General features: G+C 41.7%; 1 protein-coding gene across 2 annotated transcripts in view; it reads left to right on the top strand.

Annotated features, from left to right (window-relative positions):
* Positions 1 to 26,449, top strand: part of CACNA2D2 (calcium voltage-gated channel auxiliary subunit alpha2delta 2) — a 518,774-nt gene that overhangs the window by 53,523 nt on the left and 438,802 nt on the right. The window lies entirely within an intron of this gene.

The raw sequence follows: 26,449 nt of genomic DNA, 5'->3' as shown, positions 1-26,449 counted from the left end.
AGCCTCACTTTCCCCCCAAATTCCGACCATGAAAAGTTAATGTGCGGCTTATATTCGCCACCTTACGGTATGCAGCCAGGAGCGCAGGGTAAACAGCACCAGGAGCGTGGCAAAGTGGCGCCCGCCCTGCTTGTAGTCCCCTATCCTCTCCCCCAAGGCCAAAGTGAGAGATTGAGGAAAGGGAAAGGCTGCTGGCAAACACAGTTCCCCCTCCCTCAGTATGCAGCCAGGAGCAGTGAGGAATGGAGTGGCTTATATTCGGGTATTTTTCTCTCTTTTTTTCTTTCCCCCCTCCAATTTTAAAGGTGTGGCTTTGGATGATAGCTGTAGCCAAGAACTAATGCATTCTTATTCTCCAGTGATAGTATAGTTATGGCAATTCAGCTAAAAAGCAGGTGGGGGAGGTGGAAGATGTACATGTTCTAAACCACTGGGGAGTGGTGATCTCTCTCCTCCAAAGAAATATTCTTAAGTTTCTGTGTCCTGCAGCAAACCACCTTTTTGGCTCAGTGAAAGATATAAAACTCTAGCTAAAAGGAGCAACTTGAAGTATAGATTAGAAGCTGTCTCCTTCTTTCTGTTTCTTGGGCTGCTACTATGTATTGTAACTCTTGCCACTAGGTCTTGCTAGGAGCAGAGCCCTTCCTATAGCCCTATGTGCCAGCATTGTTGAGGTTCCTGCTATTTTGCATTAGAGCACCGTGTCAAGAAAACCCAACTCCTGAGTTCAAGTGCTACCTATTTGTTCTTTTTTTATCAGATATTTACTTAGGAGGATTTCATTATGCTGAATCTACAAGCTGTGAATAAATTGGCATGCGGTAAATTTATTCCTTTTGAAAGAGAGACTTCCACCCTGGGTAGAACTATTTAATAAAAAAGGAACGTTTATACAAAAAGCAATTACTTTGTCAGTAATTTTTTATATATATTCTCATACCTGCTACTGTAGATACATTCTGTTTGTATTTCAATATGAGCTTTATCCAACTTGCTGCTGCACTGCTTACAAGCTGCAAGTTTGAATTTGTGATGTCAACCATGCAACTAACTTTTTAAAATGGATCGTGAAGTACATTCAGGTAGATTGGCTGACTCTAATCCTTTTGATGTGGACATTTATTGGCTACAGTGGACTGTTCTCTGGTAGATCCCAATGCTACCCTCAACACTCTCTCAGTTTAAAATTGGATTAGATTGGTGGTTCTCCAAGGGTGTGGTGTGCCACATTGGTGTGGCAGGAGAGGATGGCACCTGGGGTGGGAAGATTCAAGGACAAAGTATCAAAATAATTATATATACAACCAGAAACAGTATCCACACTTCCCTTCTTCTATAGTTCTCCACAACATATTGTTGTGAACAGGGATTTTCAACCCTGACAAATATAAAAGCTCAGAGAAGAGAAAGGCTTCTTTCTGTTGATGAGATGAGTGTATCAAATCAGACCTCTAATATAAATGGGATTACCCAGCAAAAGCGAGCACACACCTCTCATTGAGTTTTTATACGTACTTAAGGTACATACGTAAGAGGCTCATTTATAATTATATTTGGGGAATGATTCATGTTCTTATGTAGCTGCATTGTTTTATACTTTCTGACTGTCCTGTGATCTTATTATAAAGTAGTTGTGGTCGATGTTAGAAATCAAGAACTGCTAGTTTTTGTTTGTTTGTTTTCCAATGTATTTCTTATCAATAATATAATAAATTGGCGTGGTGCAAGCAAATTTTTATTGTGAAAGAGTGGCCCAGAGAAAAAAGTTTGAGAACCACTGGATTAGAGGATTGGCGGTTCAAAAAAGGGAGAGAAGTATGATAAACTGTGATGTGTGCATGCTATGGCTTGTTTGCAGGCTCAACATCTCCAGATAGAGGCACTATCAACTATACTCAGTTGTTAATATGATTCCTTGTATATCATGTAAAAACAAAAAACTGACCTGAATGCTGAGAAGCTCATATTCTTTCTCACATACATACACTCCTACCCATCCACTTACCTATCTGCAAACCCACTCACCCCAATTCGATTGGGAGGACACAGTTGCCTCATGAGGTAAAATAATGGTGACAGTGCATGAGTACTTTGTGAAGGTGAAAAGTGTTGGCACAATGTGAGTTCAAAAATGTGGAAAGAGCAAAAGTAGTTGTTGCAATACTGAGTCAGAAAGACTCTTCTGCCCACCATTTACTATATACAGTACTGGAATGCACATGCATACACAGTAGGGGGATTTGATTTTCACTGCCTGTGTGCTACTTTATTATTGAACAGCTGGCAACACAGAAGCCAATGCAACAACAGAAAGCTATCCATTATGAGAGGTTTTTGGTTTTTGTTTTTTTAAAAAAAATGTGGATGAGGACACGTTGTGTTTTTATTTATTTATTGATATTCATATCCTATCCTTTCTTCCAAAGGAGCCCAGAGCTGCAAAAACACGAGCGTTAAAACATCTAAAAACAACCCCAATACAGATGCAGACTTAATTACACAACATTGTAGTTATACAACAGTGTAGACTTAATTACATGACATTTCAGAAGAAGTCACAGTTGGATCTGTTTGTCTTATTTTTGTCATCTTGGCAAAGCTCTCCTGGAGTTTTAGGCGACCTCTCTGGGGTCCTGTAACAGATGCCATCCTTTTATTGCTAACTTGCTTACACTTCGCTTCTATTGTGTCTCCTACAGTTACTGTGCCTGCACTCCTTGTTATCAAGTGCATTTCTGTTTATCTCAGAGTAATTTATGGCACAGTATTTCTTCTCCTGCTCATTCTTTCCGCTGCAGAACTTCTGTATAATTGGTGTTCTTAATATAACAGAATTGGAAAGGATCCCAAGGGTAATCTAGCCCAGCCCCCTTCAAGGCAGGAATCACAGCTAAAGAGTCATCCAACTCTTGTTTAAAAACTGCCAGTGAAGGAGATTCCATCACCTTCCAATGTAATCCATTCAAGGGTGTACCTAGGGCTTGGCCAGGTTGGCCCCCTCCAAGGGTGCAGGCCCGGGAGGGGGGCACAAAATTGTGCCTCGCCACTCTGGTTCAGAGTGGCTAGGACCCTGCCTGCCCATGCACTCTCCTTGCCAAGGGCACAAGGGATGTGGAGGTGCTGGTACAGCTTCTTGCCAAGGGCTCAAGGGAGCCTAGGTACAGCTCTGACTCCATTCCACTGTTAAACAGCACACTGTCAGAAAGTTCTTCCTAATGTTTAGTCAGAGTCTTGTTTCTTGTTCCTTCTTCCATGTGGTAGGCTTTTAGATATTTGAACACAGCTAGCATATCACCTCTCAGTTTTCTCTTCTTCAGGATAAACATACCCAAGTCCCTCAACCATTCCTCAACAGTGTGATGCAGCAGCAGAAAAAAACTAATGCTATTCTAGGCTGCATCAACCTAGTCCTAGAGTGTCCAGATCAAGGGAAGTAACAGTATTGCTCTATTCTGCCTTGGTCAGACTACACCTGGAATACTGTGCCCATTTCTGGGCACCACTCAGTCATGTATCAAATGCAAACTCACATGAAAGATTCAGCCCCCCAAGGCATATTTTCACAAGTCCCCTGGACTCCACCATTTTTTTGCGGTGGCAGCAAAACAAAAATTAAACTAGACACAGTGTTAGGAGGTTTGAAACCCAGCACCTTCATGGAAATGCAAATTGTCTCCCTCCCCAATCACTGGGCTAGTCGTCTGATGACCAGAGAGGGGGCAAAAATCCCCTTCTCAGTTGATCTGCATATATTGACCGAGGAAGGGGCCAGGTCCTTGTGTGTGTGTGTGTGTGTGTGTGTGTGTGTGTGCATGTGAGATTGGGGTAGCCACACTCACTGTTGGAATGTGACCCCTGAAGGCTTGGCCTAGAGTGAACATGGCCCTAGAATCAAACAAAGGCTAGTCACCGCTGATATCAGACATATCGGTACCAGTGTAGAGCTTTCCTCTGGGTTGGCATTGCTGACATCAGAACCCCCCTTGTGCTTTGGGTATCTTATATGTTAATAGAATAGTGTGATTATAAGGAAGTGGCTGCCATGCAGAGGTTCACAAATGTGCTCATGCGAAGCCTTGGAGAGACTAAAAAAGGAATAGGACATGTCACTGCTTTTCGAACCTCTCTGAGGCATAGCATGACAGGGACAACTGCCCCCTCTACCATACTCTGGCTTCTGTAACAGTGTTCCATTGCACCAGAGGTGATTTAGTCATGCTGGCCACATGACCCAGAAAGCTGTCTGTGGACAAACACTGGCTCCCAGCTCCTCGACCTGAAACGAGATCAGCGCCACACCCCATAGTTGCCTTTGACTGGACTTAACCATCTAGGAGTACCTTACAGTCACTCAATCAGCATGATACATTAGTTAAGACCCCCAAACACCCCTGCTCACCGGAATGTAAACATTTTGGCTGGTTACCAAGCCGAATCAAAATTTGTAGACCTCTATAGCCATATATTTGAAGCCACCCATGAACCTTATTAAACGCTGCCAGGTTGTGTGCATGAGTGAGTGAGAGAGACTGCCAGCAGATGTGTGTGCTGAGAGTGTGTGACTGTTTTGTTGATTGCTCCTTTTGCTCTCAAGGAGATTAAGCTATTTTTAGACCCAACTATTGGTGTGAAGCCAGCAGAAACGTTACATCTTTTAGATTTATGAAAGTTGCTGGGCAGATCTCTAACACTTTCATGGAGCTGCATTTATTTGTGTTTCCCCAATCTTTCTTTAATTTATTTTTATCTGAGCACCAATTTGCATAGGAACCCCTCAGCACTGATAGAAACCCTGGTAGGGATGGGAGTTTGTCAGTAATCTAATTCATTTGACGTTTGGTGGTAATGCTGTGCTTTTTTCCCCTTAAAAAAGTAATTTATTTTCTAATTATTCCTTGTCTAGTACACCCGTGCATTGCTGAAGTGTCGCTATTTAAAATATTTATCTCTCTGCGCTGTGTGATCTGCTTGAAGGCCATAGCAGAGCAATGAAATAAAAGCACTCATTCCCAATGCAGGCACATTACTTTGACTTGTCTTGGGCTGTTTTGACGTCTCCCTGTAAATACATTTATTTTTCGTTAGGATGTTTTGGGGTTTGTGGGAAAGCCAGAACCATTATGCTATTTATACATTACACACAGAATGAAGGAAGATAAACAAGTGTAATGAACTCTTGCAGAAGCCATTCCTCTGCTTTTCCTACTTATCAAATGTAAGTGTTTCTCTGTGTGCTCCACCTCTCTCTTCTGTGCAGTTTCATTCTGTTTGGACTGCCATCAGCACATGTGTTATTTGTGATTCCAGTTCAGCTCTCTTCTGCTGGAAGATCTTGATGCCCTTTACAAACATTAATGAAGTTAACCTCGCAGCACTCACCCTCTGTGTTATCCTCAGTTACATAGCCTGGGAGAGTGGCTTGTTAAAGACAGCATGGTGACCTTGAATTGGAAACTAGTTTTCCTTCTTATCATGCTCTCAACACTTCCCTTGTTTTCCAGTTGCAGAAGGGCTGCCCTTTCCATAAAACAAGGTGACGTGGTCATGGGAAGCAGCCTAGAGGGACGGTACTGTTTCCCTCTGTCTGTCCTCCAAGAAATGTCATTCTGAAAAATAAAGAAGAGGGGTGTCATTTTGACTTCAGGTTTCAGAAGATCTAAGGCCAGCTTTGACAAGTCAGGCATTGGGTAGATTGGCATTACCGGAAGAACGTTCTGCAATATGAAGAGGCTGCAGGAAAGCTGCTATATGGTCTTCCATGTCCTTCTGCATGAATATCTCTTTAAGGACCTTGATGTGCTGAATCAGTATAAAATTATCATGTTTGGCACAACATTGTTTAGACCAAGGACAATTGGAGATGTTCCAATTTGGGAACTTCGCAGATGTTTGGAAGATAACAATTCCACTCTAGAGGAATATGAAAAGGAGGATAAAAATGTTTAATAAGTGTTTTCAATTTTTCTAAACTGGCAGATTCAATGATCTTTCTCTTTCCACCCATACTTTCTCCTTTTATTTGGGCCCTTACAAACTGATGCCTTCTCAATCTTTCTTTTTAAGCTCATTGAGTCTGAGAGTTTTAAAATAACTTCTCTTTTCTTCATCTTTGAACTGCTAATCTCCTGAGCTGAAGGATGCTGGGACAAAGAGGAGTCCTCAGAGTGGAACGTCATAAAATTAGCTTTTGCTGTATTAGTGTTTGCTCACTTATAGATTGATGACTAGCATTTTACTGCATTGACTGGCAGTACACCTTTCTTTTGGGCAGGAGATGCATGTGGTGGGCACCTCCCTGCCTGCTGCAGCCAGCTTGGCTACACTAGAAGGATGCAGACAGAAATGTTTGTTATCATTTGCAAGTGAAGTGATTTCATCAGTGCTTCTGATGTAGTGCAGTTTTATCAGAATTGCTAACATTCTCCATATTGCATTTGGATGCCAGCTATTTAAGTGCTTTCACTTGTGTAGAAAATTCATATTTGTGAATCATCTTATGTATTGAGTTCTTTCATGTAAGCCACAATGAGTGTATAAGTGCAAAGGGACTCTGCAGTTTGCAGCAAGTGCTGCAAACTGGGACTCAGATAAATGTTTGTGCTTGGAATTTTTTTTGCAATTATTAGTATTATTTTATTATATTTATATCCCATCTTTCCTCTAAGGAGATCAAGGCGGTTTACATAGTTCTCCTCCTCACCTTTTATCCTCACAGCAACCCTGTGAGATAGGTTAGGCAGAGAGTGAATGACTGGCCCAAGGTCACTCAAGGAGCTTCATGGGTAACTGGGGATTTGAACCCTACTCAGATAAATACTGTAACCCTTTTCTCTTGCCCTTACTTAGGTTCACTGATGTATTTGCAGATCAAAAGAGATCTAAGTTGTAAATAAGCACAATCTCGGTCATCAATGAACACAAATATACAATAAAGATTATTTTATTTATTTTGTCCTGTCTATGGCTATCTGCCCTCCCCAGTAGTCAAAGAGTTGTAGACAAGGAGTTTCCTCTTCTTTGTATAAGATAAGACAGTAAGTTTAACAAGTCACCTGCCAAAGAATGAAGCATAAGCTCTGCAATTTCTTCCAGATTTTGTCTTCTTTTGGAGTTGCTAGTAAGGGGACTTGGATGGCTATAATTATTTATTCATTATATTTGTATACCTCCCTTATAAATAGCTTCTCTCAGTGCTTCACAGAGAAATTAAAAGCTACGAAGATTTGCATAATAGAAACACTAATACCAGTTATAGAAGCCACAGAAACAAAATCCACCTAAAATAAGCATTGTAAACAGCAGCTGGAAACAATTTGAAACCAGTATAAAACCTGCAAGGAGATAGCTTGGTGCAAGAATCTAATGCACCAGACTGATGTATGCATTTCAATTAAAAGACCATAGTGTGAGCTTCAATATGCTCTGGGAAGCATATTCCATAAACGGGATGCCACAACTGAAACAGTGCCCACTTCATTAGGTGGGGCACCATGGTAAGGTGGGGGAACATGGTGAGGAACCTCAAGATGATGATCCAAGGCAAAACATAAATGTATGTATGGGAGAAAGTGATCCTTCCAGTATCTTGGTCACAATAATTTAGAGTTTTAAAGGTTAAAACCAACATTTTGAATTGGGCCAGGAATGGACTGGAAGCTAGCTCACCATAATATGATCATGTTTACCAGTCCCCAGCCTGGCCAGCTGACATTTCTGGACCATTGACAAAGGCAGCCTGACAAAGGTAGCTCAGTTGGTAGAAAGTGAGACTCTTAATCTCAGGGTTGTGGATTCGAGCTCCATGTTGGGCAACCCCCTGCATTGTAGTCCCCACCCTGTACTCCCATTTAACTGAGACAACCCAGCAGGGAACCATATTGTGAGCATCAGCCTGGACAAAGGTTTCACCAGGTGGTAGCCTCTCCCAGACATCTTGCACCCTTTGCCTGGGAATGTGAAGGGGGTGAAGCCTGCCACCACCTCACTGATGCTTTGCTTTGTCCCAGAGTGGAACAGCAGGTCTTTAATGAAGCTGGAGAACAGGATGCTAAGCTGCTTGCACTCCTCAGCCACTTCCTTGAATTCCCTCCCTGATTTCTTCTCATTCTACTTGCTGCTGTATTGACCCTGTTCCTTTCCTCTTTTCTCAAACAAATACCCCCTGCTAACTTTCTCTGTTTCACATCTTTAATCTATTTGTATCATCTGATTTTATTCTCCCCTGTTTTAATTTTGGTCTTGTCTTGCCAATTCTTTAAAAACAAAACAAAAAAACCATTCCCACAGCCCTCTTTTTCTCTTGTTAACCATCATCCCATCTCTTTGGTTCTTTTTCCTCTAAGATTCATTATCAAGCTCTAAAATATGTTCTCTGATAATTTTCTCCTTGATCCCTATCAGTCTGTTTTTTGTATCCCTATCTGGTTTTTTATCTGCTCATACGACTGAAACTTCTCTAATCCAGATCTCAAAAGATCTTCTCTGTGCTAAATCTCATTTGTTTCTTTTCTCCTATCTGTCTTTTGCTTCAGACACCATAGTGTCATGGATATTAATTGAAAATATAGGTTTAATTCACCTTTTCACTCTTGCCTGATACACCTTTCTACTAGTTAACTATGGCCACATACACCCTTGCTCTCCTAGCAACCTATTGCCCTAGCAACCTGCTTACCTATTTCACACTGTTGACATACAGTGGGATCAAAAGGAAGGAAAGAGTTTTAGATGAGATGGAATTCAGTAGAGGATGCTAGTTAAGAAGAAAAATTCATTTCAAGATGGGGAAAAAATAGTCATAAATCTGTTTTATAAATACCACACATCAAAGTGGAGGGTGCAAATTAGGGGTGTGCATTGGGTTTGGACAAATCCTAAGCTAAGGTAGAGTGTCTTGGATGGATACTTTGTTTGCTTGAGCTAAAGTGGAATCTGTGCGAAGCATCCCAAGTTAAAGAGGGATTTCTTTGTTGTTCCTCATTGACTCAAATGCAACAAAACAAAACAACACACTGAGGACACGTTTGTGAAAAGCAAAACTAATCTCTCCAAGCTTAGTACCATATAAAGAAAATGCCAGAATGGGAAGAGGGTCTGACTATTTTGACTGGCAGGTGTAGCTTGTCATAAGAGGGATTGATTTCACCAGGGCTATCCAATCTCAGTGCTTTGAGGGAGGAATGCTTATGACAATAAAAAGTCTTGTAATAAATGTGTCCCTTGCTGTTTTGCAAGGCTGACATGTGTTAAGAGTTCTGAACTGGTGCACTTGGAGGCATCCGTCCAATACATCCTTTCCGATTGTGTTACCAACTTCTTTTCATACCATTTTCTCCCCATTTATTTTATTTTGAGTCATTCGTTATCATTAGCAGTCACTGACACTGTTTCAGTCTGAGTTTGTTTTAGCAGTATACAGCATTATCCCCCTTTCTCTAGTTCTAAGTCTGGGACTTCTGTTTGTGAATGCTTACAAATTTTGTCAACTTCTTTCAAAAGGAAACAAAGTTAAAGCTGTTTTTGATTCCCCACAATGGATGAAAATCTAAGCCGAATCAGGCAGCCTCTGAAGTGCTTCAGATAAAATAGGGCTATCTTCTGAAGTTCTTTTTAAAGTACCAGTTCAGGTTCTGAACCAAATGTTATAGTCTGTGCACATCCGAAACTCAAACATTACCCCTAAGTTATGACTTGTTTTATTTTCAGCAACAAGTAATGTTGCTGAAAATTCTATGTAGGATTCTCTTTAGTTTTATCATTTCTACTTAAGTTTAATATAAATAATTTGTGAGTCCAGTAAGGGATCGGATGCTTTCAGTACCTCACCTGCAGTTTCTAGAAACTGTCATAATATTCTGAAATTAAGACTAGCTCCTTAAATGCATCTTTTTCTTTGCTAAACTCCTTGAAATTACTTCCTTGGGTAGTGTGTAATGCTTCTCATATTATGTATTATTCTGTTTGATTTTATGAAAGTGAAATAGTTGTCTCCTGAGTTCTTGATAGAAATTAGATGTCAAATAAAACCTTCTGCAAAAACTACAGGGAGTGATGTCTTTTCCTCATTTTCCAGCACCAGGGAAAATAAAAACACTCATACCTGCCACTTGGACTCTTTACACCCTTCCATTGGTGCATTTTTATGCCTGATAAATACTTGCTGCTTCATACTGTCTTGTTCTTACCTTACACTTCTTACCTTTGCCCCGCATTCTCGTCCTCTTTCTTGTCTTGTTTTATTTCGCTTGTAAGCCTGAGGTCGTAACCTGTGCCTTATTTTTCTTTTATGTAAAGTACCTAGCCTTTGTAAACAAGTTAAAAATAATTTTAATAGTATTAATACACTTATTAATACATTGTGGAACAAGATTCGTTCCATGAGTGAGTGGATCACCACTGTCAATACATGCAGTGGTATCCTAATTGTGGCAAGAAACACACATCTAACTACTGTACTGTGTTCATCACCATATGTGCTTCTTTTGCTATATGAAGATTATCTTAATAACATAAGAAGAACCATCCTGGATCAGTCCAAAGGTCCATCTAATTCAGCATCCTGATCTCATAATGTCCAACCCAAAATCAGATCCTGAGCAGAACAGCACTCTCCCCATCTGTGATACCCAGCAACTGGTATTGCCTCCGACTGGAAGTAGAGTACTATCCTATAAGAAAAAATGAATGAAGGTCTCTGCCATCAATACTAGCAATGTTCAGTTCTTTTCTGAATCTTCCACAATTATCTGAGGGAGATTTATCGACAGGAGTCTCAAGATGCTGGTGCTTCAGGTTTCTAGGCCGGGTCAGAAAAAGCTTACGCAAGTTTCGATATTTTGTTCTAAATTTGTTACACTGATTACTTATGGGATGGGGACTGAAAATTATTTGATTGGAGATGGCATTGTAATATAGGTGACATGGAGAGAGCTAGGATAGAACCATCCCAGCACCTAGACCTGGTATTTTCTGTGTCATGTGTTCAATTTTTCATTGTTAATGGTTTGTTTTCGTTTTTTGTTTTTGCAAATGAGACATGCAGTTTCAGTTTGACTTTGCCCTCTGTGGCATTTACAGCTTCTCTTTGTTCTGAGCTGCCTTCTACAGCTGCTCTTTCAATAGAATTACTCTTTGGCAAAAGAAGCGTGGCCTTCAAGAGGCCCTGTAATACCTGATCCAAATTGAAATGTTGAGTCTCGAAGAAATTGACCATACTCATACTGCTTTTGTGACAACATCATACCCAAGAGATGGGTTTAAACTTTGGTCTGCCAGGCACTGATTGCTAGTTGAAATAGACTCAACAAAAGATATGAATATTGATCCTCAGAAATTTCACCTTCTCCTGTTTTGCATCATTGTGGCACATGGACGGTTAGGGAGTTTTGCCATTGACTTCTGCCAAGTCTGGCAGAAAGAAGCCAGCATTTGTTCAACCTAGTGGGTACCCAACATAAGTCACTTGGCCTTTTCTGTGCTCTGGTCAGTTCTTTCTGTTGATGGTGCTGCTTTTTTCTTGTCTCTGGTGCTGCCACCTCCAGCTCAGTGCTGTTATTGCCTATGGCAATAAATGTGCTGATTTAAAACTGCATTTCTCCTTTAACTGGGCTTCTTCTTGCCTGTGTGCTCTGCCATTGCAAACCACAAACCGGCTTTTTAGTCCCAGATCACTCTTGGCTTTGACTTCGACTACCAATGTCTTGTCCATGAATTGTCTTCCGCAAAAGTCTCCAAGCTGTGTTGGAGATGCGTGACATTAAGACAACTAATTTCAGGAGGCACTTCCTACTAGGGATGCAATGTTTATCTAAATAGATTGATTAAAAACCATTTGATTGACTGAAAACTTCTTCCTGATTAATTAGGTGACAGACTTTTGTTTTGTTTTTAAAAGGAAAGTATTTTAGTATGACTGCACAGAGAATGCTATGATGTGGGTGTGCAGGAAATGCAGATATAATTAATTAATTAGTCTGTTGATTGAAACGTGTGATGAAGTAAGCTTTCTTTTAAACAGGTGACAGCTCTACTTCTTACAAACAGAATAAAAATGAGGCACCAGATAGCAAATACGTTATTCTCAGCTCCAGTTCATTTATGCTGTAGTTAATTGTGAGATGGTCGTAACTGACTAACAGGTGCTTGGTAACCCATGCAAGATTAGTACCTCTTTCTGCCTAGCTCTTCTTTTTCCATTCCACAGCATGGTGGCAATCATACCAATACCAAAGCAGACTGAAAATGAATTCTTTTCTCCTTCATAGCTGAACTATTGCACAGAGAAGAAGCTTGATAGACAAGGTTTATGCAGAGAGAAACAAGTTACTAAAGATTATTTGGAACACATTATCCATTTTTAGTTAGCTCAGCTGTGCCCCTCGGCAACCTTATTGTGGAATTTCCAGGATCTGCAAGCTTGTCCATTCCCCCCCTCAATAAAATAGTTTATCCTCTTATGATTCGTGATAGTTTGGGTTGTAAATCTGAAGAATGTTTAGGCTGAGAGTCTGGTCTGCCCAGACCAATATGGTGTACTATATCTTGAAATGTTTCCTCTTTGTAACCCACATAGCGAAATATTGAGAGACTTATTCCTATATAAAGTGAAAGGCTTATTCCTATAGAAAGTGTTTTTATTTTGAGTTAAAAACTCCTGTTGTTTTTTTAATTCCAGTTTGTTTTATCTTCCCTTTAAATTATTAAGTTTTTAACAACTTTTAACATGGAAACACAAATAAGGTGTCACTTTTTAAAAAGCACTTTGTTGTTGAGCAAATCTTCAGATACTGAGATTTTGACTAATGTGTAATGTGAAAAAATAGGTTACAGTGAAATACAGAACTATCACTTGTTGTTTGTCCTCTTTTAAGTTAATATCCTAATTGAAAAATGTATTTGTCCAACACAGTTCCACCAAATGCCCCTGGAATTTCAGATGCGCTAGCTGGGAACTAAACAACATTGAAACTCCAGTTTTGATAGAAATCTATTTTAGTGCTTTATACATTTGTTGTGTGTCAGTTGATTTTGTAAAGCTGTTTTGAATACTCAGAAGTAGAGTGGAAGTTAATAAAAACAAACAGGCTGTAGGAAATACCAGGAAATACTGGATTTGTATGTCATAGCCAAGTGTGCAGAATTGCAGAGCTGCAGGTGGCAGCCTTCTCTGTAAAGAACCATCATGCACTAGACTCTTTCCACCCAAGCTGGCCATTGGTTTTCCTTGAAAGGAAAGAATGCAAAACAAACTTCCTGTTGCAGTCAAGGGTGTGAAGGAGTAAAGAGGGAAGAGTTGCCTTCAACTCATCCAAGTCCTCCTGCATGCAGGTCCGCAGGCTCAAGCTGGGAGCTTCCGGCAAATCATTCTCACCCAGCTGCACCACCATCACCGCAGGCGTGCCTTCCGCAGACACCTTTGCCTGCACTGTTGGGAGAAGCTCCTCCCAACGCATTCCTCATCTAGATATCCAAGATACGCACATGTGGTTGGGGAGTCTGAGCCTGCATCTGAATCCAGACTTTGCCACCCTCATACTGGCCCAGTGGACAGCCTCATCAAGGGGCCTCTGCCCAACTGGTCCATTTTGGAATTTCAGGCAGCGGCAAGCTCCGCAACAGGGAGCGCTCTGGGGCAAAAGCCCCGTGGGCAAAGGCCCTTTAAATGAGCAGCGGGGAGCAGGAGCACTCAGGGACCGAAGGCCCCATGGGGTGAAAGCCCCCTTAAAGGAAAGGGAAGAGAAAGGAAGGGAAAGGACTAAAAATCAACAAAGGAGGGGAAAGGAAATTAATTTTAAAAATGGATTTGGGAAAGGAAGGAATAATGGAAATAAATCACCAGGATGATCCATCGAAGGTAAATCGCTCTCTCTCGGCTGCACAGAGGACACGCTGTTCCTGTTTCGAATGCATGCTCCAAAAGAGAAAGCACTGGGTCATGTGTATGAGTATATATAGGTCCCTCGATCTGTTTGGACTGCGCCCCATTGGTCAGATTGAACCAAACATCGAGGGACCTACCAATCGGGTGTTGTGGCTGACCAATCTTACCCACCCACAACACAGGGGATCAGTCTCCAGGTCTCACCGCAACACGTGCCCTCTTTTAGGGAGGACACAATTTGTCAACCTTAGCTGAGGCTTTCAGCGCATGGTACCCTCAAAAGGAGATGAAAGGCTGTTGAAGATGGGGCAAGGGGGAGGGTGTAAAGAGAAGTTGGTGGAGGAAACTATGAGCTGAAGGGGTCCCAGAAGGTTGGTAACAACCACTTCATTTGCAATTTTGACAAGGATGGGGGCCCCCAGCTACTATATGAACAAATTGCAGAGGTGAAACTAGTAAACCTTTACTAAAAGAGAAATACAACTACTTAATGGAAGTGGAAAGGCTCAAAAGCAGTGATTAAGAACTGGGGGAACTGGCTATTGTTGCATTGAGGGATAGATTATTTATTTTTTTGTTTTATTAAAGCTGCTAGTTGCAAGCCATTGCATCTACCATTTTGTTGAAATTGTTTTTTCGACCTGGCTGGAGAGAGGTTTAATCTTCTCTGTTGGCTGTAGGTATAGCAGACTGGCAGAGATCTCTCCCTGATCCAAGTCTCATGCCCAGTACCTCATTAAACCCAAATTGATGATGGCTTCCCTCCCCTCATCCCCCTTTTCTCTTTAAGTATTTATGAACCACCTTGGAGATGAAACCTGCTATTTAATGTGCCAATCTTTTCTAAAAAAGAAAATTGGTATAGAAACACATCATTTGACCACAGTAGCAGTCTTAATATACTGTAATATCAAGCTGTGCCTACCCTGCCCCCTGCGTACACTATTGCCCTTCCGCATTGCTTTTTTCCCATTGTAGTCTGGATGCAAAAGCTAACTGTGAGAAACAAATTTAATGAGAAACACATAAAAGGCCTGTGCAGGCATTTTATAAGATATGTCCCCCCCTCCTTCTTTAAACATAATTCACATCACTAGAATTCGCAGAGACTGAAGACCCCATTGTTCCAGGGAACAATAAATGAAAAGGAAATAATAATGAAGCATGCAAACAGATAAACCTAGCAGAGGATGGGAGTAGATGCAGAGAAAGAGAAAGACAGGGCCGTGGTCACACAATAGGTCATTAAAGTGACATGGAAATGTCACTTAGCTGTCCTGAGAACTGAGGGTAGTCCCCTCCTAACATATCCCGACAGCACAATAATTTCTCCTTGCGCAAGAGGACTTCCCTCTCCTTCCCCCTGCATGTTCCTCATGATCTACCACAATCTGCTCTGGCAGGTTGTGGGAAACCCCAAAACAGATTTAAGAAGTTGCTCTGGGCAAGGAGAGGAGGAGTACTGTTGTGCAAGTGGAAATCCTAGCACTGACAAGAGGCTTAGCACTGCATTGGATGCACCAATACAAAAGTCTCTTGAAATGTTTCAAGAAATACGATGGAGGCAACATGAGCTCCGGGAGCAGGCTGAGTTTTCTTGAAAATGTTTAGCCTCCCATGGGATGCCAAGGAAGATATAGGGGCTGCTAAAGACAGCATTGGTAGTGGAATAGTTATTTCTAAAATCATACACTTTGGGTTAAAAGTACAGTATGAAACTTGGCACAAATACACTACACTAAACTATTTTTTGGTAAGAATCCCAGTAAACAGCCTCTTGGATGGAGGGGCAGCAGCAGGAGAGTGACAAATATGTATTTCCATCTTTAAGTTTTATACCTGGAATCAGCAGTGACTCTCCTTTCAATTGTTGAGGAGTCATGCTCATTTTATGTGCATTCGAAGGCCTCCATGCTCACAGAAAGCCATATGGGAGCAGCTGCAGTATGTGTGTGTGAGAGAGAGAGAATAGCTTGACCACATACACAGAACTGACTGCATGGATCTTTCCAATCTAGTCATCATGCATCTTCCCAGTGGTTCATCTAAGCAGCCCTGGCCATGCGCCTGTGATATTATCTCTCTCTGCCTCTCTTTCTCACATACAGCTGCATGAGATAGCTGTTTGCCTGTGTGTGTGTGTGTGTGTGTGTGTGTGTGTGTGTGAGAGAGAGAGAGAGAGAGAGAGAGAGAGAGGCTCTTGGTTTAAGTTTGGTGATTTTTCAGAACAAGTGGGGAAGCATTATTGTATGGGGGCTAAGTTTTAAGTGAGCACAGTTAAGTGGGAATATATAAAGTATTTATTGCTTACAGAAGATAAGATGGGCATCTAAATGGACAATTTCCATGCTCTGGTCATGAGTGAATTTGTAAGCTCATTAACTCTTCTCTTAAACTGAAGGCTTTCGATTCTAGAATATAGATAGAATATGTCAAACATTACACGCCAGCTCCCGGGGAAACATCACCAATTGTTTCTGCATGCACATAAAGTATAGGGAAGGGATAAATAGATGGAAAATGCTATTTACTGTGCTTGTCTCTCATTTCCCAGTTAAATTTCCATGAAACAGCTTACTTATCCATTCACTTTTATGGAGCTCAGAAAACAATATGCCACAATCAGCAGCAAGGCAGTTGCTTGTATGCTCTATTTTGTTTTAAAATCACGAACTCTAAAGGGGTGTGTGTGTGCTCAGCATACTGCATATCAGACCTCTTACAGCAGGCTTAATTTGAAAAGCTAATTTGAAAATGCAAGGGATGCACATATAAATATAGAAACCAGCAAGGAGAATTTTCATTGCAGCCTCTAGTTTCACACTGCAGCAATAGGGGGGTATAGTGCCCTGAGTAGAGACATGTTTTAGAGAGCAGGCCTGGCACTTTATGAGCAAAGTTCTCACATGGCAGGTGAGGACTAGATGGAAAAGGAACTGGGAGTTGCAAGGTAGCACACATGACTGTGCAGTATATACGATGAAGTTATGTTGGAGCTTGAAGGGATTAAAGGTGTTTTGATGGTTATTCACATGAGTAAAGAGGAGAAAAAAAGATAGGGAATACTGCTGAAAGTAATATTTCTCACATCAGCTGTATAAAAGAAAGCAGTCAGAAATCAAGCCCTAGTTACAGGCTCTTGGGACTGTATAGCTTAATGGGTAGTATTTTCATTAAGTATTTTTACAGAGGAACACAGGAGCATCCAGAATTTAACCTTGTTTCCAGGCAGCCTTGATATGGTGATGTAGGAAGAGAGTAAGGCAGTTGGTGGTCTAGTGCATTTTTTAAAAAGAGCATTTCTTTTCTTGCTAGTGGACACGGTTCTATAGAACAGGGGCCTCTAATCAAGTGGGAAACTCAAGGGGTGTGTGGGAAGAAAGCAGGGAACATGAAAACCTCCTTACCTGACAAGAGGTCTGTAAGCCGTAAAGGCTTGGACTTTTTTTCCATTGTGGATCAATGAAAGGGAAGAGTAAGGATGTAGCTCGCTGTCTGTTGGCAATTGAAGTGTTGTAGGAGACCGGGATGTGTTGAACCTAGGGGAAGTTGTGGTGAGGGCTGGCTGGGTTCTTGGCAGAGGAGTGAAATGGCACTGAGGGGGTGTTCAAACTGGGCCAGAGAGGTTTCTAGAATGCATCTGCCTGTGACCAGTTTTCAGAGCCTGCTTCTTATTTTGGTGACTAAATGGAATCTGTCTCTCCGCCCCCTACCCCAGCTGAAATTGTTTTAGGCAATGGCATTCAGCTTTGTGAGCACATTCTAAACCATTTCTGAACAATAAGGTAAGTAGCGCTGGTGCCACTGGGTTAGGAGTGGGAGCAGTTTCAGAAATGCAAAGATGTAAACATGTAAACACCTCTGCCATAATACAATAGCATGAATGTAAGTTGTGGAGGGATTTTGGTTGCCTTTATTGGTTACTTTTCCAAAGCTTTTGGCTTGTACCTGCCTCTACTGCCAGAATACCTTTAAAACAACAACCCCACTCTTTGTTAACCCCTTCAGCTCCCAGTCAATGCCCAAGAACCACTATATGGCTCTATTAAGGCAGCTGCTAATCATTATAATTTTCTAGATGTGAGAGAGACTCCAGTAATAGGAGGAATGGCAAGATTTGAACTGTAGCATTTGTATTCTCTCTAGTTGCATCAGTACTATAAATGCAGGGGTGAGTAGAGTACAGTGGAGTCTGCTAATAGATCTCTAGGTGATTGCAGCAGGTTTCAACTCTGAATTGTCTAAGAACAGCAACAACAAAATGACACTATTCATCTAAGCTGCTGAACTGAAGAAAGCCAACTACTAATGGACTTTTGGGTGAAAGGACTGTGACTCCTGGTACTAAAAACAAATTCCTGAAGTCTTATTTGTCTTCTCATTGGCAGACCTGGGTACTATGGCACCCTGTGCGAAGCCAAAATTTGGAGCCCCCACTGCCAGGTCCTCACAGGCAGGTAAGGAGGTGCTCGTCTTTGTTAAGGAGGAGCAAGGGCTCTGGCAGGGTCCTAGAGCCCTCCCACCTCCTCCCCCAAAGTGGGAAAGTGCAAACCTGGCTTTGAGACGGAGGATTCTAGGACCCTCAGAGCCTCATGCCTCCTTCCAAGCACCTTGCTTACCAGATCTGCCTCTGCTCTTCTTTAGAATGCAATATTAGATGCCAGAGGTGCCAACATGATTAAACTATTGGGGGGGGCAGGTAAGCCCTGCCCCACATAATTGATCACATGATGTGGTGCATGCACACCACTTGAATGACAGTGCCTAACAACTTGGGAGGAGTTCAAAGACCCCTCAGCCCCTAGGAGTTGGCTCCATGTTAAATGCTGAGAGCATCAGATTGGGGAAGGCTGGTTTACATACTCAAGTTGATGACCTTCCATTAATTTTTGTTTGCCAGCCTTTCTTTCTTTCTTTCTTTCTTTCTTTCTTTCTTTCTTTCTTTCTTTCTTTCTTCTCCTCCCCTTCCTCTACCTTCATTCTGCTTACTGTTACTTTATTTCTGTCCCTTTCTTTGCTATAACTTTTTTTGTTAGCTATTGGGGAAAGTTGGGGGGGCGGGTTCGGATAGGTAAGATTGATGGTTGTTCTTGTTGTTGTTTTATTAGGCACATTTGGAATAAATTAAAAGTAATCACATTTGCCGATAAGGGACATATTGTTGACTTGGCTTTCCTTCTGCATGTGCCCTTGCCTCCTTTCTGTTCCACGCTTCACTGGCATTTATTTAGCTGTGCCCTCTCTTTTGCTACACTCTGGCACTGTGTTGTTTGCAAGGAACGGAGAAGGGTAGAGAGAATCAAGAGGGGGATGTTCTGTTGGACTTCATGCTGCAGAGCTGCCAGCTCCAATTTTGTCATCCCTGCTGTTTTCTGCGCCCCTAAGCCAGAGTTCAGCAAAGGGTATATTCAGAGACATTTACTGTAGATGCTGTCATGGAATGCAAAGGTAACAGTGGGCAAAGGGAAGCCTGGAAGGAGAGAGAAGGGTAAAATGCTCCTGGCTGAGGAGCACCCAGTGTGTAGGTCAGAGCTGGGGGCTGTGAATACTGTCATCACTTGTTTAAGTTTGCTTTTTAAAAAAATTCTATTAGTGTGTTTCTGTATGTATGTAGGTGCTCAACACAAGGGCTATCATAGCGTCCAACATAAGTTAAAAACTATTAGAAACAAAACAAAAAATATAACTACCATGCAAAAAATTAAAAACTGACAGATTAAAAACAATAATAGCACAAGTAGTCATATCCTACAGCAAACCAAATGCTTTCCTGATAATAGAAAGCCTTACAAAATACATGAGAGACCCTGAAGATATACCTCCACAGGAAGGGCGTTCCACAGGTAAGGAGAATTTATTGAGCTCTGGCTACTCTTGCACATACTTAAGAGGACTTTAAGTAGGTACTTTGAAGATGAGCTCAGAGGCCCAGAGGGAACATCAGTAATATAGGTTGGAATCATTCGGTGTTACCTATAATGCTGGAATTATTCATATGTGCAGTGCTTTTTTCTGGGGGTATTCAAGGTATGCATTACCAGCACCTTTTGTCCAGAAGGTGCTTAGATTACTGAGCCTAAGAAGACAATACTTGCTAATGAACTATGTTGACTAAGTATTCTGAAACCAATCCCACTTTTGGTAAAGAATGCAGAAGCATCTTTTACGAAGTGCTGAAATATTCAGTTCTACCAGATTCTTTCTTTCTTTCTCTTTCTTTCTTTCACACACACACACACTGGCAAAATGGAGCACAAATCTTAGAAACATCTAGTTACATTTAATAAAACATTTTGTCTCTGCTGTTTGTAGAATGGTTGGGCATCTAATATTTACTTTTTTTAGTGACAATTGAAGGAGCATTCCCTGCATTTTGAAAGTGAGTTTGTATACTGGGTTGTTCCTGGTAAGTAAAGTGGTGACCTCTCCATGTGTTTCAGAGGCTGTGCCAGAAGTCTTCCTTCTTTGTGATTTTCAGAATGCTCACAACACACACCTCCCAAAACGTGTAAGCTGAGAAGAGCTGCTGAATGAAAAGTTTACACACATTATACATGAGGAAATGGGATTGAGAAATTAAGAAGCATGAAATTAATAGCTCCTACACTCTACTGCAAAGTAAATGGTGTTGCAAAAACCTGCCTGGTTATTTAATTTAGTTGCATTTCCCTTTGCACATGTTAGTGCAATTATCAGATGAAAATTAACTAGCATGGGTGAGGACAATGGACAAGACTCTCACAACTTGCTGAATCACAATGTTTACTCTGGTCTAAAACTTTAAATTCTAAAATTCAAATGCGAGAAGTCTGGAAATCTGGACTACTGTGTTTAAACTAACACACAACACCTGAATTTCAGTTCCAAACTCCAGTAATAAAACCTCTAAGAGTGGTCTTTCATGGCTCCAGCCTTTTCCCCACAATCATTTATTTATCCCTCCCCTCCTTTGAATTTGGCATCATTGTTATTGTCCAATTCTCCAGAAACACTGATAAAGAGGATTGTGATTCAGCATCCATAGGCGTAACTGGGGTGGGGAGCAGGGAGGGGCAGCTGCACCCCCCTAAATCAAGTAAATCAATACAAAATTCTTAACTAACTCAGATTCTCTCCCCCCCCCCAGCATAAAGCCTGTCCCCTAACATAAATCCTGCTATGCCCATGCCAGCATCCAATCTTCTTTCCCTAGATTCAGCTGCTTAGGTTAAAAAGTAGGGAGACAAAGTGACACAATCAAGGTACATGGAAAATATTCTTAATTTTTATATAGGATGTGGTTTTGGCACCTTTGTTAAGGATAATTCATGATGGCTAAGCTCTCCTAGGCTCAAAATGAAAAGCACATTTCCCAGAGGCATTTTGTTCCTGGCGTGTGAGGCATCCAATGGGGAAGAGGCTTTATTCACTATCCTTTTGCTTGCCCCCCTCTGAGTAAATAGGTGGAGGACAGAGTTTGGAGGATTGTTGGTGGCTGAGGAGACAAAAAGTGGAAATGCATGTTGGGAGCGGGTATCAGGAGCAGGGTATCAGCAGTAAATGGTGTCAGTGAATTTAACTCTTTATTCAAGGAAGCAAGGTCTGCTCAGGAGGCCAGGCCTGGTGAGCATAGCAATTCGTTCTGATCTATCTTGCCTCTATGAGGCAGTTGTGGGGACTGAAGTTCCCTGCTTTCTCACCATAAAGTCTCCTCTTCATCCAGGTCCTTCCCAAGCAATCTGAGATCCCATCACAGTGTCTGTCTCTGGTTTTTGGTGTAGTGGTTAAGAGCAGTGGACTCGTAATCTGGTGAACCGGGTTCGCATCTCCGCTCCTCCACATGCAGCTGCTGGGTGACCTTGGGCTAGTCACACTTCTTTGAAGTCTCTCAGCCCCACTCACCTCACAGAGTGTTTGTTGTGGGGGAGGAAGGGAAAGGAGAATGTTAGCTGCTTTGAGATTCCTTAGGGTAGTCATAAAGCGGGATATCAAATCCAAACTCCTCCTCTTCTTCTTCTTCTTCTGGTTCTGGGAGACCAGTGGGGATGGGATCTGGTCTCAGCAGGAGGGGGAGACACCCTGGCTTCTTCACCAGCCTCTTGACCTCCCTCCTCTCCAGCCTTTGACTCTGGACTGCTCTCTGCTGCAAACTCTTTGTGTTCAGTAAATCCTGTTACCTCATCAGCTTCCAATACCTCCTCCTCCTCCTCCTCCTCCTCCCAGTCTTCTCCCTCTTACCACCCATCACCATCTCACCACCCCTCTCCTGGCTCTGAGCCTTCTTCCCTTGAAGAAGATTCCCCAGCTGGTTCCTCCAACCACTCTTCTGCAACCAGCCAGTCCATGACAGTGCATCACCAAAAAAAGATGGTACTTACTAGCACAGCATTTGCATATGCTAATTTCCATCTATTTATACAAATATAAAAATAATCACCAGAATTTAAAAAGACACACAATTCACCTCCCCATAGTGGGAAAGAATGTAGATTACCCCTAACAGTGGTACCGTTTCCAGCAACACTTAACCCTACTGTGCCCAGAATTTTGATGGTGTGTGTGTGTGTGTGTGGTCTGAATTTTCCTTAAAGTTATAGTGTGAATACAGCCTCTATAATACTAGGGCATTTACTGCATGTATTTTTTTAATTAAAAGAGAATCCACAATCACAGTATCAAGATGTTCCCTTAGGCAGCAAAGGCAAAGCACACAGCACTTTAGCTTCTCATCCGTGCTCAGCCTTTCAGTCACACACAAATAACTCCAGCAGTTATAATAAACTTATACAGCTGCAAATAAACTGCTTTAAATGTGTTTTAAGTGCAGTATACAATGTTGGCAATGGCAAGCCTTATGGAAAATTCAATGTATTTTTAAAAACACTTTTTAAAAAAAGCATTTTCAGAACGTTTTTTTATATGTGTGTAGATTCCATCTTGATTCTTTCGGCTGTAACTCAGGTTGCTTTCTGTTTTTTGCAGTTATCGCTGTAGTTCCCCATTCACTTTTGGAATGATTTGAAACCTCTTGCTTTAATGTTTCCTGGGTTTTCCCAGCTGCCAGGAGAGGAGTAAGCCAAACAGCCACTGCTGGTAATACTTGAGTAACTCAATTGCCAAGTGGTTATTTTTTTCAGTTGGGAGAGGAATGAAAATGTTAATTGAAATCAATTGCCAGCAATAGAGTAAAACAGAACAAAAACAGGATTACGGTAGCTCAAGGCTCAGCTGCCTAAAAAGCACTACAGAGAACGGAAAGTAGCACAAAGCTGGACTCATGGTGTGTTGGGGTTTTTTGCACAAAAATCTGCACCGTGAGTCCAACTTTGTGGTGATTTCTCTGTCTACTTGATATGAATCTCTCTCTCTCTCTCTCTCTCACACACACACACATACACACACACACTTCTCTCTTCAGTTGATTAGGAAAAAGAATGGTGGTAAGGGAAGTCATTCGTTTTAATGTTGAGGTCTTTGCTTGGATAGAACTATATCCAATATTGTTGTGAGTGTGTCTGTGTGCACATGCACACATGTTAAGGCTCTTATAAAGTTAGTCTGTTCCATCTCTTGGGGAAGATTATTGAAAAACCACTAACTTAGTTAATTTGAACTAGAAAAGACTGACAGAGGTGTAGTCATTTTGACTTGTCTTTTGCACTTGGAACCATTAGCCCACTCTTTTAAAATTACAAGAGGGAGAAAGAGAGGCGAATTGCAGTTTTGTATTCTGCAGGTTGGTAATTAATCAGCCATTTAGAAACAAAAGGACGTGCTGGCTTATAAACCAATTAGAGGGGAGCTGGTTTCTGGTGTAACTAATTTAGTGGGGTTGCTAGGAAGTTAAAGATCCGTTACAGAGGGAGCAGCTAGTCGCCGCAGGAATATGTCTATATTACAAGGATTTAAAAGAATGTATTGGACCTACTGGAGCATGAGGAACATCATTAGCAAGAAGTCCTACTTTGTAGATGAATGTTCTATAGTGAGATTTGCACATAATGCTAAGCCAGACCATTGCAAAGGGAGTGTCTGGGTACCCACTCACAAAGAAGAAACCTTGGCTATAGCTTGTGGATTGTTCTGGAGACAAATTATGACCCTATGTTCAGGCATTGTGTAGTAACAGCAGCAGGACCTGAGGAGACTGTGATTTGACACCCCCCCCCCCGTCAGTATGCACTCACTAGTTCACCAGAAGTCCACATTTTAGCTGGCTTGCCTTGACATTGTTGGATGTCAGATCTGGAGACATAATCCAGTTCTATGTCAGACTGATGGACACCTCGATCCTAAACACATTGGGAGTTGAAATCAATAGAACTTAATGTGTTTAGGGTCAGGGGGAAATACGAGATAAGGCTTCCACAATGTTTTTCAATTTTTTTCTTCCGTAGATGGTGTTTGGGAGCAAGAAGATAATCTGTGTCTGTTCAGGTGCAGCAGATGTCAATGTGCCAGGTGCTTTCTGAAGGAGTTGAATCAAGTTTATCTTGTGATCCTTGAGTCAGTGTATGTGAACATGAGGAGTTGGATACATTGGACTCCAAGTGGTTCCCCCCCCCCCGAAGCCTTTAAATCTTACCTGATGATAAACATGTTCCACTGAAGTTGGGTGAAACTTTTTTCTGAATAATGTGTTGATGGCTGACATACTAATAACATTTATAGCAAAACCTGATATGTGTCTACTCAGAAATAAGTATCATCTGGTGGTATTCAACTAAGCTTAACTTGGAGTAGACCCACTGAAATTAATGAACAAAACTAAGATGGGTCCAATAATTTAAATGGGTGCACTCGGAGTTATAATTAGTTGAATGCCACCCATTGATTTCAGTGGGTATAGCACTGCAGGCTTATTGTGTAAACGTAACATTGTGTGCTATGCGGAGGGCACTTTAAAGTGCTTAAGCTGAAATGTTAATCTGAGGTGAGTGTGTGTGTGTGTGTGTTGATGAAACATGTTGTCTCCTAAGAAAAGCCCCCTCAATCCTAGCAGTTCTCTCATTGTACCTATCCGCCAACCCGTCAAGTGGCAGTCACATCCATTTACCATGAAAGGCCTGCCCCTTTACCGTTCAGCTAAGACCAAATAATAAAAAGGCCTTTGCTTTCCAGTACAGCTGTACCCCATGTACAGTTCTACCTGGAGCTCAGCTGAAACAAGGATGTATGGGGGAGGGATACCTATCAATTCCTATCAGTAGAGAAGCAGTGTATAGGAAACAGTCAAAGCTTTATTGATCAGCATCCAGAATGGGCCCAAATTCCTGTTAGGAATACCATTACCATTATATAGTCCTTTGTCATTGAGGATTCATGTCTAGTCAAGTTGGGAGACAGAGGCAAAGTAATGAGTTCCATGTAGTTAGTTAGTTATCTGTTAGATTTTCACCCCTGCTCTCCTCAAGGAGCTCTCCATTTTATCCTTACAACAACCAGGTGAGGTAAGTTAGACTGAGAGTGAGTGAATGGCCCAGGGTCAGCCAGTGAGCTTCATGGCTGAGTGGGGATTTGAACCCATGTCTCCCAGGTCATAGTCTTAACACTCTAACCACACTGCCAATAGAATAGGAGTGTTGGTTTTGCTCTGCTACCAGGATTTTTTGTCCCAATGTGCATGACTGCACTGAATCACATTTACTATTTCAAAGCTTATTCATCCAATCCAGAGATATCATTTTGGAGCTCCTAGCACCTCCAGTTGGAGTGGAGTGCTGAGTGTTGGTGCTGGAGGCAGGGATACTTGTTAGTATTCTGGGCATAGAAATGTTAACAATGTGCACAAAGTTACATTTTTCATAGTATCCTATCAGCAAGATCACCCTTTGGAATACTTGAGACCAGATAGAAATAGTTCAACTCATCTGAGGGCTTATGCACACTTCTTTTTGTTCCACAGCTTTCCCCCAGGGAAAACCACTCTTTAGTGCTCAGTCAGAGCAAATGGCAATTTGGGTTTTCTCCAGTTTAGCACTAAAGAGCAGGTTTTCCCTGGGAAAGAAGCAGGCCTTGGGGGAAATCTATCAGACCCTTGTTTTCTAGGTACAGTACAAACAGCAGTGTGGACGAGCTCTGAGTTGGGGTGTTTTGTGATTAGGTGCTGAGTTTACTATGTTGATGGCATGTTGGTTGACCTAGGAGTGGCTTTTAAAAAAAATTCATGCGGTAGGCCTGAGGCTGGTGCAAAGATTCACTGTTGAAACCACAGGTATGGCCATGGATGGAAAAGGGTATAGTGTATGACACAAGTGTGCTGCTCTGTGGAATGTGTAGGACTCTGCCCTCTTTCAGCTGCTTGGTCAATGGATCTTCACCAGTGAAATGGCTTCAGTGTTGGGCTTTCTGCCAGGAGATCTGAGGAATCCCACTAGCATATCTGTTGTGCTAGTTGCGTATCTCATGTTCTGCCAGCACAGCAGGGCTTCCACCAAACCATAAAGCTACTCAGAAATATGAAGTATGAGCCTTTCTCCCTCACATGGAATTGATACAAGAGTGTGTTGTGTTTCATACAAAGTTCAAATATTTCCTGTTTTCCATCTTCACCAATTTTCACTACTGATTTATTTAATAGTCTTCTCATCT

This window comes from Podarcis raffonei, chromosome 2, assembly GCF_027172205.1.
Source record: "Podarcis raffonei isolate rPodRaf1 chromosome 2, rPodRaf1.pri, whole genome shotgun sequence".
In the NCBI taxonomy this organism is placed as follows: domain Eukaryota; kingdom Metazoa; phylum Chordata; class Lepidosauria; order Squamata; family Lacertidae; genus Podarcis; species Podarcis raffonei.
This window is presented reverse-complemented; position numbering and strand designations above follow the sequence as displayed.